This window comes from Microtus ochrogaster, unplaced genomic scaffold (genome assembly GCF_000317375.1).
Source record: "Microtus ochrogaster isolate Prairie Vole_2 unplaced genomic scaffold, MicOch1.0 UNK1, whole genome shotgun sequence".
Lineage (NCBI taxonomy): Eukaryota > Metazoa > Chordata > Mammalia > Rodentia > Cricetidae > Microtus > Microtus ochrogaster.
Genome location: NW_004949099.1, coordinates 20255782 through 20270705, shown reverse-complemented (window position 1 = coordinate 20270705; position 14924 = coordinate 20255782). Strand labels below are relative to the sequence as shown.

The 14924-nt window shown below is 36.3% G+C and overlaps 1 protein-coding gene across 8 annotated transcripts in view; it reads right to left on the bottom strand.

Annotated features, from left to right (window-relative positions):
- The window catches only part of Cntn4 (contactin 4), a 1000475-nt gene that overhangs the window by 576348 nt on the left and 409203 nt on the right, over positions 1-14924 (bottom strand). Inside the window, exon 1 of one of the 8 annotated variants that reach the window (XM_005364956.2) lies at positions 2718-3021. The exons of the other annotated variants lie outside the window; for them this stretch is intronic. The gene's annotated coding sequence lies outside the window, so the exon portion shown is untranslated. Of the gene's footprint in view, positions 1-2717; positions 3022-14924 lie in introns of those variants that run through there. 8 annotated transcript variants of the gene reach the window in all.

The following is a 14924-nucleotide window of genomic DNA, read 5'->3' as shown; positions in this document are numbered from 1 at the left end:
TTTTTACTTGTTGAAAGGCCTTATCTTAGAATTTCATGCCTCACCTCCAAGTGTGTTGTTCCATCTGTTAAAGAGGGGGAAGAGTGTAATACTGTAATCTTTCTGCAAAGAGGACCTGCTTATAAACAAAGTTCAGAGTGTTAGGAAGTCGGTTTTTTTTTTGTTTGTTTGTTTTTGCTTGCTTTTTTTTTTCTTTTCTGTTGTTGTTGTTGCCCAGAGCTCTAAGAAAAAAGAAAAAAATGTAGCGTACTTTGTTGGTACATCCTAACTCTCACAGGGTCCTTCTACTTCGTCCAATACTACCTCGTTTGAAGAGTTGGGGAGATAGTGTACTTCGGTAGCATGAATATTGTCTTTGAGACAACAGAATGGATTCTATGCATACAAACATATTTGGAGACATGTTACCTTTGTACATAAAGTGAGGACTCATCTGTTCATCTCTTTTATAGAGCTTTAAACTTATTTTGAAGACCAATCAAATCACCATGGTTTTAAAATCACCTTCTAAAAGGTATTTGTAATACACATCTAGATTCCCCCATCTGTTGAGCCAGCACGTCCTATAACAGCCCTAGAGTACCAAGCTCACTCTCATTTTTTTTTAAACAGATTAGTCACAACCAATAAGACAGTTTCCCAACATTCAAAAAATAACCTCAAACATTTCTAAAGAAGTAAGTAGCAACAGTATGATAGATCTTGCATAAACATCTTTGAGATTTATGACTGACTATAGGCCGTGAAATATATATCATCCAAATACATTTTTAAATTTCTTAATATTTGAAGGAAAAATATAATATTTGACTATGTGAGAACAGTATTCTTTTGAAGGCAAAATTTCTGTTAAAGAAGAGAATTGGTGTGTGTATGTGGGGGATGGGGTGGAATCTGACTAAGAAAAGTAACCAAACACAGCCTTAATTAAAGTAGACATTCAGAGATCAAACATTTGTTTAAGAACAACAGAAACACAGGACCTTAACTGACCCTGTTTCTATTCCTGCCATCCCCTTAACACGAGATCAAGTCTTGTCCAAGACCATAAATTTAGATAAGCAAGATAAAGAGCAGCAACTATTTAAAAATGTAATTGAGTGCCACACTCAAAAGTCAGCTTTGGTCTGAGGCTATTCCCTCTATAAGGGAAAACATGAGCCTAAACTACACCTTGCTATGATTTCAGATTTCAGCATCTATTTCATAAGGAAGGTACTTCCTCAGGGTCCAGAGTTCTCAGCTAGGGCAGACCTGAGATAGTTACTATTCAGAGCTGTTGTGGCTACTCTTTTGTGCTTTCATTTTCCTGAAAATTCACTCCTGTTACTGGGATGTTGATGTTTCTTCCTTCCAACCCTCGAATACTGAGAATACCTTAGCACAAGCAGACAAACATCTATTTTATCTGTCTTCTCTCTCCCATTCTTCTCAACTGAATCAGATGAGAACCTATTCCATGAGACCTCTTCATACTTCACAAACAGCGCTTTCTCCTCTGCCTTGAGATTTACTACCTGTTCTGGCAAGCTGTAGTTCTACTCTGAAAATCATATTCTACATATTCTTGGGCTCACTATGAAAAATATGGTTCTGTTTTGTCTACTAGTGGCTTCAAACCTATGTTAGTATATACCACCACTGACCCAAGTGCCAGTGGTTCGTGGTTTTATTAAAATTAATTTTACTTTACTCATCTATTCTGCTTTTAATCTAATAAAAGTGTGATCTATCTATCTATTCTTCTATCATCTATTTTTCTTTCTTTCTTTCTTTCTTTCTTTCTACTTATCTACCTATTTATCTAAATAGGTTACAGAAACTCATATATAAACATAGTCCACAAATCCTTCCCCACAATGATAACAATCTTCAATTTCACCAAGACAATGCTTATTTGAAGGAAACCATAAAAGCACTATTAAATATATTAACTTATAAAAACATTCTATGATCAATTCATTTTTGTGTGAATAGCAGATATTAACTTGATAGATTGCATTCAAGAATATATAATAAAATAAATGGACCTATCCTTTTTTTAAAAAAAAATGGTATTCTTTTGCTTAAAAATATCACCAGCTTTTAAAATGGTACTTTAAAAAGCAGCTAATCAAAGGTACTAAATTAAACTATATAGTCTGTATTCTTAAATAACTCAAAGTTTTACAACCTCTTTGGCAAAGTTTCTAAACACTTTCTACTGTTACAAAATAATCAACAACAGTTAAAAAAAAACACCACGAAACTTTCCTGCTTGTACATTTCCTAGTGGCAGAGGAGAGAGAAAAACAAACTACTTTAAAGTTTGGAAATACAGAAACTTGCTTCCCTAATACAGATGTGCCTGCAAAAGGATCTTTTCACATACATATTAGACTTAAATCTTTCTTGCATGGTTAAAGAATAAGTTAAAAGAAATACTCTGATCACTACATGCATATATATATATAACACACCCTTACTCCCAAAAGAAAAATGAAGTCAATTACTTTTAACTTCCAGAAAAGCATTCTGGAAAGAGCGCAATTTGCTTGGTATGAATCAATTATCTAAGAGATTTGACAGAAACAGCAAGCGCTAAGCAAGTAACACTGTCTCAGCAGCTTCATTCAAAAAAAAAAAAAGAGCACGGAACAGAAAATGGAACGCGGCTTGCAAAGTCGCCTTCACATGGAGCTGTAGGGAGAGGGTTCCGGGGAGAAATTGGTACTTACAGCCTGTAAAGTAAAATGTCCCAGTTCGTCTTACATGGTACAGCAAATCAGGGATTTCAGCTCGCAGCGAGTCCCCGCTTCCACTACAACTGATCATCCACGCAGAACAGGCCCTTATGGATTGGTTAGGCAGCTGGGAGATAATGGGACCATATTCTCAGCTGGGACTGGAGCTGCTGAGCCGCTCTCTGCTGCGCGCGCTGCGTGGCTCTCTGCCAGCATTAATCAAGGAGGACCCAGCTCCGTGGTTGTGCTCCCCAAAGGATCGACGTAATTAGCGCACGAATCAAAGATGCACACCGGGAGAATCGCATACATCTATAGCAGGTCTTTCATTTCAAACTTGATTAGGATATCAAGTTGCTTCTCAGATCAAATGTGTTCAACCTTTCAGAAAGACACAGAGACAGCGCACAGCTGTCTGTAGATTTGTGGGGAGGGTGGAGATTAAGGCTTCCTTCCCAGTGGGCAATTTATGTAATTCCTCAACTGCACAATATAATTGCACTGGTTGTTTGGTACATATGGTGGGTCTGCCCTACGATGATTTGGTTTGTCTGTTCCGGTTTCCCAGCATCTCCCAGGCTGCAGTGTTATTTTCCCTACAGATTTGATGCAATGTATTTGTGCGTATTCTTTTCAAGTTTAGTCTATGGGAAGACAGTTTTGTTTAAATCCCTTCCCAATGCTTGGTTTTCCAAACCTAAAAATGTGCTTCTCTGGTGACTAAAAAGCAGGATTTTCAAACAGAGAGTCCTGTAGGCTTCTTGCAATCACAAGGAATCTAAAGGGGGAATTTAAATAAATGGATTCTGTTTTAATTCATCTGCATGATAAAACAAACCCAAGGGTTCCAAGCTAGAAGCTTATGGACTGACTTGCTTTGGCAAGAGGGTGATTTTAGAATCTGGATGTGAGTATTTTAAATGGGACAAAATTCTATAGATTACCAAAATTCTGCCACCATTTTTAAATTGATTTTTATTGAGCTCTACATTTTTCTCTGCTCCCCTCCCTGCTTCTCCCCTCCCTTTCAGCCCTCTCCCAAGAGGCCCATGCTCCCAATTTACTCGGGAGATCTTGTATTTTTCTACTTCCCATGTAGATTAGATCTATGTATGTCTCTCTTAGGGTCCTCACTGTTGTCTAGGTTCTCTGGGATTGTGATTTGTGGGCTGTTTTCCTGCCGCTCTTGATAATGTCTGTGTAGATTACTTTCTAGCTCTTGAGGCCATTTATCTGAATTTGACCAAACTTTGTTTTTGGGATATAGGCATTCTTTTTGAAAATATGTGCCACTTCTTAAAAGACTAATGTGCCTGCATGATTCACATCCCACCACATGCAAAGTACCTGTAGTTAAAGAGCTCCTGAGAGAAGGGAAAACATTTACAAAGGCACACATTTGAATTATGGTTTTCATTTTCCCGGGAAGACACACGTGATCTACAATATGTCACTTCCTTTCTGCGCTTTGGTTTCCTTACAGCACAGTTCCTCTCACAATGAACCCGAGCAGGAAATCAAGCTGGATTTCAGATCAAATGTGTTCATCCTTTCAGAATGACACATATACAGAGCACATCTCCCTACATGGGAAAAGACATTGGTCCAGGCCTCTGAGGACTTCCAGATACAGCGTTCTAACAGTGTTCTAAGAACTGGAAAGTGAGTCTCTCAGTGAAAGGTGGTGGCACAACACTTTGGAGGCTGAAGCAGGAGGATTAGGATCAGTTCAGTGCTAGTCTAGGCTACCAAAATGAAGTTTTGATTGCCCCAGATTTGAAAGTGATTACCTCTATTACTACAGGGGTCCAGGGACCAGTGTCTGCCAAACTACACTGTAGAGGACTGACAACACTGAAAGCTTGCCGATTGTGTGAAAAGACAAACGGAAGTCAGGCTGTGAGGAAAATGGCTCTACCTAACAATGTCTGCTCAAGAGTAAAATATCCAGGTGAAGGCCCAAAGTTTCCCTTCATTGGGTTCGTGACTAGAACTCTGCTTTGTAGGTAGAGTCCTGCTATGTATAACGTTAAGAGGCTTTTGTTCTTTTTCTCCCGGTCTTGAGGATCAGATCCGGGTTGGAAGCCCTACCACTGAGTTACACCAGAAACTTGAGATTTCACTTGGATTGTTCCAGTTTCTCTTCTAATACTAATTAAAAGTAGAACAGTGGCTGTCTTCAGTACTAGTTCATCTCCAGCGGGAAATACTCACGCTCAAATTCACCTTAAACAAATCTGCCTTAGGGCTTTGGTGTCGATAACAGACAACCAGTGACACTGCAGCACCACACTGTGATAACTGTGAAAAAGTGGAGGAGCAGCGCTCCTATCCGATTCCTGGCTAACAAAAGATGTGTGCTCCAAGACACTCCAGCATCCTTATCAACTCTAGCCCTGAGAGCCTGATGTTGGCTCGTAGTAACAGAGCACTGTGTCAGGAACAATGAGGCTGCAATTAAACTCTGCTAATATTTTCCTAAACTTAATTACTTCATATTGGTTCAACATGCATTTGCAAGTATTTCAAAGTCAATTTCTGTAAGTCAACCTGCTTTGTTTATTCTTTGGCTGTTGCAATTTGGCGACTATTGTAAAAATGACTGGTACAAATTTCACATTTGTTATTTTTATCAGGATCATCATTGTTGAGACTTTAGCACATCTACTTGCGCAGCTCATGTGAGGTGCTGACAAAATAGGTTAATTAAATAGCAATTGTGCTTCCCTTGTTCATATTAGCAAACATATTCCTGGAGCAGATGAAAAGAGGAGCAAATTAAAACACTAAAGTGTTTGTTCAGTGGTACAGTCGAAATAAATAGCTTAATTGGTTTTGGGTTCCATTCACTCTCAGCTTGGCTGGTAATTACTTTGATTCATCTTTGATTATGGTATGTGATACATTCACTGCAGCATCCCATGCTTTGCACTTGTTTTTAATGGCAGGTGATAATCTAACAGAAAATTTCCAACTAACATGAATTCTTTATACATCTCTCCCTTGAGACATACCACTTAAAGTACGAAGTGGTTTAGAATAAAAGCCTAAACCAGGAACACTCTTTGGTTTCAGGTTAAACAGACTAATGTCAAAATAAATATATCAATGAAGGACATAGAGAAATTGAAACAGTAACTAAAATAATTACTTTTGCAGAAGTAAAACAATATGTCTCTCCAGAATCTATTTCAAAATATATACATGGATGTGTATGTGTGTGTGTGTGTGTGTGTGTGTGCACGCATCTTTGCACTGAAATTGCATAATGCTGATTTTCTTGAAGAGCCTGCAATTTTAACAACACTTGTCAAGGCTAATAAGAACCTGGGGAACGGGGCTCCTGAGGTCTTTTTCTGGCCATAATACAAGATTCAGCAAGTTAAATAAAGCTCCGAGCTTCAGCAATTCTAGGGACAAAAAGAAAGATATGGCAACAATTTCCCAACAGGTTGAGACTTAATCAATATTTTTAAATGCTTTGGAGTCTTCAGCAGAAGTCACCAGATGTGCATACAATTGCTCATTGCATCTTGAATAAAAGGGATGTATTTTTCTCTTCTTCATTTCTCTCACTAAAAGTCAGAGTCAAAAGCTGAGACAAATGTGACATTTCTCCAGCTGGGGATGGAATTTCAAGAGAAGGGGATCATTCAAAAATTGCTGCCCATGACACCCACTGGAATGACAATCTTTGCAGCAATAACTAAACTTTCTTTTTCTAAACAGCAGTAATGAGACCAATAAATATATAAACAAGACATGGGTTAAGAGTATGGGTCTACATAAGGAAGTCTCTGGTCATGTTCAATTCTAAAAGCTCATCAGATTTCTGCAACAGTATCCCAAAGGAAACAGGTTCAGAAAATTAAAATTCTCTAGAGAAAACAATACATGTAAAAATGTCAAAATAACTCTAAACTAGCCTACAACTTTACAGGCGCTATACTCCTCAGTATTTATGGGTAATAGTTCATATTCAGCCCCTCTTTCATATCCTTCTAGATTCACCCTCCTTCCCTATCCACCTGAAGTTTGTAGTCTCGTGGTTTTTTTTTTTAAACCAATTGAGTCCAACTTGTGTCTCCCATATACTCTTGGATGTATGATCATCTACTAGACTGTAGATAACCTTCCAGAGGTTACAAAAATAAAGAAAACTGATTCTCTCTTTCCCAACAGCTTCTCACCTAGGGGTGAGTCTCATGCCCACCTCCATCCTTCATACTGGGTTTTTGTTTGGCTTGAACTTAAACACAGCTTATGCATGCTGTTGTAGCCGATATTACTTCATATATGCAACTGCCCTGTTATGTCACAAAACACATTTTCCTTGTAGTTATCCACTGCCTCGGTCTCTTATAATATACCTGGTCTATTTTCTTCAATGATCCTTGAGCCATGCTAGAAGGGGCCTCCAATTTTTGGCTGATCATTCTGTAGACTCTTATTCCTTGCATTTTGACCAGATCCATTTGTGGATCTCTGATGATATTTGAGAGATGTAAAAACTAGTCTGAAGTCATTAGGATATGTCATTAGAAATTATTTTAGTATCATGCCCATTTAACTGAATAACAGTGGTAGATTCTGCCTTAGGGCCTATGACCTATATAAGCCACATGTTTTTTACCCTGACATCAATGCCTTTTATGGAATGTGAGTGGGCCCTAAGTCTGATTAAAAACTGGTTGGTTATTCCTACAACATTTGTGCCACTGTTTTACTAGTGGACTTACCTTGCCTGGCCAGACATTATTGTAGCTTGTGGGGTTCACATCTGGGTAAGATACATGATTTCTTTTTTTTTCTTCACTGATGTACAGTGTATCTTTGGGCATCATGAATACTAGACAGTAAGGATGGGGCTTCTTGGTATCTACTCACGAAAAATTTCATATTCTACAACTCGAGCATGGTGTCTTTTTAATATCAAAGTTCTGGAGGGCAAGCAAGAACACTGGCAATAACCTATAATGTTTGGGAGTCAATGGGACCTCAATGGTTAACAGTTCCAAAAGAGGCAGCCCATTCCTAGCACTGCGAGTTTGATATGGACATTGCTGTTACATTGTAGGGTAAATATTTGGCCGTAATAGGTTTCAAGGGGAGAGATGATTAACATTAAAAAACATATCTTAATGTCACACCAGTTTCTATTGCCCTCTTCTTCCCACCTCCTACCACCAGACACGACTCATAGGCAAATTGAATTCCATTTATGTATGTTCTTTCTGTCTCTGCCCTTAACTCTAAATAGATGAGCATCATTTTCTAAGCTCTCTTCTCAGAATTCTCATCTTCTAAAATAGCTACAATTTGAAGACAGAGTTGATATGTGGTATAAACACACCGTGTTTCACTAATTTTTGTTAGAAAATCAGTTTTCCACTCCTTTTGTTTACTGAGTCAACAAATATTTATTGAGCACCTACTGAATTCATTGCTGATTTAAATTATCAAGGTATGAAATGAACCTCTCAGCATCTGCTTCCCTTACAGACTTTATGCACCGCTGTTGTATCGCTTCCATCATCCTGTCTGGCTCAGAAAAGGATAACTGCATTTCTCATCATCCACTGAAGTCTTTATTATTTATAATCAGCTGTTTCCCTAATGTGGTGCCTCCGATCTGTGCCTGGGATCTTTGGTCAGCTCCAGAGAGCTTAGGTGTTAGGTACATGGCAGGGGTTTTCATTTTGCTCCTTGGCAACCCTTCTATAACTACAAAAAAGCCTTGTTCGGTCTTTTATATGAGAGGAGTCATAGCTAACTGTTGTTTTTAAGGGGAACTGTCTGCCATTAGACTGATGGAGACAGAATAAGATGACAAAGCAGATGCCCCATGATGAAGATTGGCAAGAACAGAGCTGAATTCACAGAGTTCTGTGCTTATGGTCACTGCAGGGTTAGAGCAGAAAGAGTGGTGATTAGAATGGTTTAACATATTGCTGCACACACAGTGTGCAGAAATAAGAATAAGACACACATGTTTCTTTTTCTGCTTGCTTTGTGAAATGGATTAATGTATTCGTTTCCTTCATTTCATTTCCAAAAACAAAAGAAAAGGCTTCAATTTAGAACACACGGTAAATTACACATTAAACCAGATGTCAGGTCTCTCCAAGTAGAAAGTCTCAAATATATTCCTGTGAAACTTCTGCCTGCATTTCTACCTTTTTCCCATCTTTTATCTGCATGCTATACTGAAATGGCAGGCAAGTGTCAACCACAGAGTCCTCTTTTATTCCAGGGATGTGAAATTCACATACCTGACATGGTAGAGCTCAATAATTTCCTATCATTTTAAAATATACAATCAATCAAACTTGTGCTTAATGATAATGTTTATCTAGGCCTTTTCGACTTTAAAATAATTTGCAAATTCAAAACACACTGAAAGAAATTAAGCCAACATATTAATCTTAGCATTCTTAGGCAATGTTGATCTAAAGATATAAAATATTACCAACTTTCATATTAATTTCCCATTCATTATATCTCTCACTATTTCCCCTTTGCTACAGCATGCATTTTTTTTAAATAATCATTTCAGAGTATTAAGTAGTTATCATTAAATTTTACATAGGGTTTCCAAGGATTCAAATACTTTTCTTCAAAGAAGCAATAGTCATCCATAAAACTATGATCCAATTACCAAAGCCAAGAAACTAAACACTGACACACACTTACACTCGACTGTACAGGCCACACTCATATGTTTCAAACTGAAGTAGTACTGACTGTATTTTTCTGCCTGGATGCATTTTTTTTATTTGTTTCTCTGATCTACGATCCAATTAAGGACCATAGAGTGGTTTTTTCATGGTCTTACATTCCTATTATAGAGGAGAGTCTCACTACTTTTGTTTTCCTTATGAAACTAATGATTAAAAAAAGTCAATTATTTTTATAGACTTACACCCAATTTTTAATTAATCTTCATAATTAACAATAAATGTCAATTGCATTATGGATGAATAATTATTCAAGATTTTGGCCAATTGCACTATGTATAAATGGTGTGTTGTCTGTAGTCCATTGAGGTAAGAGGTGGGGTCTATACATTTGTCCTACTGTTGGAGATATTAAGTTTGATTACTAGATATTCTTGTTACATATGTGAAGTTTGAATTTACTTTTGTACGTAATCACTAAACTGGTGGGAATAAAGAATATTTTAAAGCACATAAGTATATTTTAATTATCTTTTATGGAATAGTTATACCGCATATTGACATAGCTTTACTAAATTCACTTTTTATAGAGAGAGTTTATTGTAGCCCGGGCTGGTCTGGACTTTACCATGTAGATTAGTCTTTCTTAAATTCACAGAAAAAGGTATGCTCTTGCCTCCCGAGTGCTAGAATTAAAGGTGTGTGCCAACACAAAAAATAAATTTATTTTATTATGTTGCTAACAAAAAACTGAGTGTTGTTAATCTGCCTCAATATTAAACATAATTAATCATCTCTCAAGTTTTTCTTTGAGAGGCACCCAAACAGTCATTGCTCACTCTTAGAAAATATGACAGTGGTGACAATGAACATTCCTGACTTATTCTCAGACTCAGAGGCCAACATTTTTATGAAGTTATTTATAAAAAAATAATGTGAACCAGAAAGGATGAGAGAAAGACACAAGTGTTACTTGTTCTTGAAAGAAACGGGACAATGCATAGGACAAACCAAGAGTGTTGCCTTCCCTTCAGTGCTTTAGATTCAATAATTAGACATCTCTCTATGTAGCTATTAATTCTTAAAATACCCCTTATAAAATTAGAGTCACTTTCAGCTTTTGCAGAAGGCACTCTAAATGAAGAAGCCAAACTGTTCATTGCCAGCATTTTAATGTGTACCATTTATTGCTCTTTAAACCATTGTGTTTTGTTGTAGGATATTTCACCTATGAATGAATAAAAAATGAAAAATATTGTTGGAATCTATTCTCAATCATAATCCCAGGGTACTTGTTTCAAAATAGAAATCAACAAATAAGATCCTCCCTTCTAAAACCCTTCAAAGGATCCTATTAATTACATAGTAATTACTATGTAAATTACTAACACTACAATTTATGCAAAGTCCATTCTTAAATGACTTCTCTTGACAATGACACTCTTTCACAGATATGTACTTTACTTTTCACTTGTCTATGAGAATGGTTTCTTCCTTTTTGTTACGTTGAATATCCATGAAATTCGGTCTCCCCTTTGCCTATGGCATGTTCCCCCACCTTTCATGAAGCTCATCCTGTCAGCATTTTAGAAGTATCTCTAATAGAAAAGGTATGGAGTGAAAATGATGCAGTAAAGCAGTCAGGTATCCTAAATTACCTACTTGCTGGGCAAACTTGAGTAACTATACTACTCCACTGTGCTTGACTTTTGAGAAAATGGCTATAATGGCATCACCTATCTTGAACAGATGATATGAGAATTATATGAGATAAATAATGTAAAGCTCTTAAGCATGCCTTGCATATTAAGCACTCAATGAATGATGGCTGTAAAAGAGATGAATACAAGTCTTTTCCCAATGTTTGTTTAAAATATTTCAAACACATGGAAAAGTAGAGTGAGTTACACAGTGAGTAGCCATGTGCCATTAAGTCCTACTATGTCATGTAAAGGTTCATTTTAGGCCTCCCTATATATAATCCATTCATGAATCCAATAAGGCTACTTTAAGATGAGGCAATTCCAAACCCATTCTATTTCCACCCTTGCAACTCCCTCTACTAATGCAGATTAGCTCACTGATTTAGCCTTTGAATTCCCAAAATGCTTAGATAAATTACACTGTAATTATCTGTTTCTGCCGCTATTTCGCCATAACATCAAGACCTGCTGATGGTAGATAGATGCATAGTGACATTTTTGTGCAATACCAACTATCTCAGAAGTTATGCCCAATAGTTGTTTACAGAGCTAAGATTTGTAAAAGAGTGGTTACCCAGGGTTAGGGTACTGTATGTTAAGCCTACTCCAACAATTCACTAGCTATCTGTGCTCAGATAAGTTAATTCAATTAGCTAGGCAGCCGTCTATCATGTAAGAGATTGGACAACAGAAAACTTCATTTTCATACCTAAGTATTAAACTGTGCTATGTCTAAAATTCATAGATGAAACCTGATAGGTTTACTCAATTCAATGTTCAAGACACCTTTTCCAAAGTTATTAATATATAACCATAAATGGTGAAAAGTTCATTGTGAATGTGGTCTATGTAAAGTTTTCAACACATTGATGTTATTTTAGATGTATGAATGGGTCTAAGGTATTCACAAAGATTGTTGAGGAGATTAAAGAAGGACATTCAACAATGGGAGAAGAAGAAAAGGAAAGAGAAGAGAGGAAAGGGGCAAAGAGGCAAGCCATACTACTGGCTTTAGTGTAGCAGAAGAAGCTCCAATAAAAGAAATACTCATTGTTATTAAAAGGTGGTCAACTTCTGAGAACCAGTGTCTAGAAGAAATGAATACCTGCAAATTTATTTTAGATCCCTTGCCTTTAAATAGTAAGATTAGAAATAATAATAATATAACATTTTTGGTGTTTAAGATCTAAAGTTAGTGGTCATTTGTTATATCATCAATAAGCAATAATACATAAAATATTACCTATCAACTTTAACCTGCCTAGGTATAAAGACCAAATTTACATTTCTTAGTTCTGGTCCAGTAATATCACTAGGGAGAGTTAAAACTGTAAAAATCCTATAAACACATTTGAGATTTAACAGATATGAATTTAGACTTTTTGTACTGAAATTTATCTACAATCATGAGCACAAAAGTCTCTTACAGTCAACCTCAAATCTTCTAAGAATGCATCACACAAGGAAAAATATAATGGGGAGACATCCAAAATTGCAATCATTAATTGGTATCAAAAGTACTGAAAATAATAGAGCAATTTGATAGCTAGAATAAAATAGATACTTACATCAATATAGAAATAAAAGACAGAATGCAATTTTAGTTTGAGGAAAAATAGTATATTATATAAAGCCTGGTATTAGGGAATTTTATGCAGGTGGGAAAGTGTTTGATATTTTGACAGGTATAAAGCAAACTTGGAAAGTTATACACCTGTCCAGACTTGTTATGCTATACGCTCACTTTTCCTTTATCAACTATGCATAAATTATCCCCCAATATAAAATATTTAGAAAATTCCAATGGAAGATAAATAGCAAGGTTAAGTTCTGCTTGTGAGCAATGAGGGAATAAAAGGTTTTAAAAATTTACTAAAGAAATTTCAGAAGGCAAAATGTTAAGCTAAAATAATACACATGTGGATGATAATATCTGACTGAACACACATACAGGAATGAATAAGAATGTTCAGTATCTATTCAACAAGGATTCTATATCTGAGAATGTAGGTTTTTCTTTTTAAAAAAAAATCATTTTTGAGTGCTATACACATAAGCACTTTATCTACACCATTCCCACTCCTCCTTCTTTATATTTGTATATACAACCTTCTGAGTCTATTTGGCCTTGCTCCTGAGTACATGTGTTCAGGCCTGACCACCTTGGACTGGACATCCTATGTAGAAACTCATTCCTGAAGGAAAATAGTTCTCCCTCTCTCAGAACCCATCAACCATCTCCAGATCTTTCAGTAGGGGAGGGGTAAGGTAGACTATTCTCTATGCAAGTTGACATGACAACCAATGTTGTTATGCAAGTCTTGTTCAGGTAACTTTATTGCAGAGATTTCATGGGTGCATTTTCCCTTGTTTTCCCAGAAGATACTACCTAGCAACAGGCACCCTAGTCCTATGTCTCTATCTTTTCTACCTTGCTTGCATGATCTTTTCCCTGAGATTCTTGCACAGACATTCACTGGGCATGTATCATATAGGGTTGAGCACCCAACAGTCCTTGTTTTTTAACTAGTTGTGGTATGTTGAAAAGTTTTGGTAATCACTGGCAAAAAAAAGCAGGAATGTTTAATATGTATTTTTATGGACAAAAGCAGGTTGTTATATAATAATAGACTCAAGATATTCATGGACTTCAGATGAAAAGAGAGAGGAAGATGTAAACTGGGAACAATGCCACAGAAGAAAGGATGTATATACCTGTTCTTTTCTTTTTGGGAGTGTGAGGAATTGAACCCAGATTAAACTAGACAAGGGCTCTCCATTGTACTATATCTTCAATAATATAAGACTGTAAAAGTCCAGAGGAGTAAATGTTAAAACCTCTGTAACACTGTGTCGTGGAAAATCAATACACAAGAATCAAACATATTAGCATTCACTAAGATCAGACATCAGGAACAAAAATATATATTCAATAATACAATTTACAAGCACTGTAAATAACTGAGATCCTTGGGTGTGAACTTCAGGAAAACATGTATAAAATCTGTTGAAATTGACAATTAAAAAGTATCAATGTGATTTAAGCTTTAGAAGTGTTTTTGTTACATATGAGGGTGCTCTTGTACTGGGGGCATAGATGTTCAGTGTTGAGATTACCTCTTGGTGGATTTTTCCTGTGACTAATATGAAATGCTCTTTTTTGTCCCTTTTGATTGATTTTAGTTTGATGTTTATTTTTGTCAGATATTAGGATAACTACACCATCTTGTTTCGTAGGTCTATTTGCTTGGATAATTTTTCCAACCTTTTACTCTGAGGTGATGTCTGTCTTTGGGGTTGAGATGTGTTTCTTGTATGCAGAAGAAAGATGGATTCTGTTTTCATATATAATCTATTTAGCCTGTGTCTTATTATAGGTGAATAATAAGTACATTTATATTAGGGCATATTAATGAACAGTGATTGCTAGTTCCTGTTATTTTAGTTTTTGTTGTTGATGATGTCACTGTATGTATTTTTCCCTTCTTTCAGATTTGCTGCTGTGAGATCATCTATTGTTTGTATTTTTGTAGATGTAGCTAACTTTTTGGGTTGAAATTTTCCTTCCAGTACTTTGTGTAGGGCTGGTTTTGTGGCTAGGTATTTTTTAAATCTGGTTCTGTCATGGAATATCTTGTTTTTTTTTTTCAATCAATGGTAATTGAAAGTTTTGCAAGATATATTAGTCTGGGCTGGCATCTGTGGTCTTTTAATGTCTGCATAACACTTGACCAGGACCTTCTACCTTTCACTGTTTCCATTGAGAAGTCAGATGTAATTCTGATAGATTTGCTTTTATATGTTACTTGGCATTTTTCCTT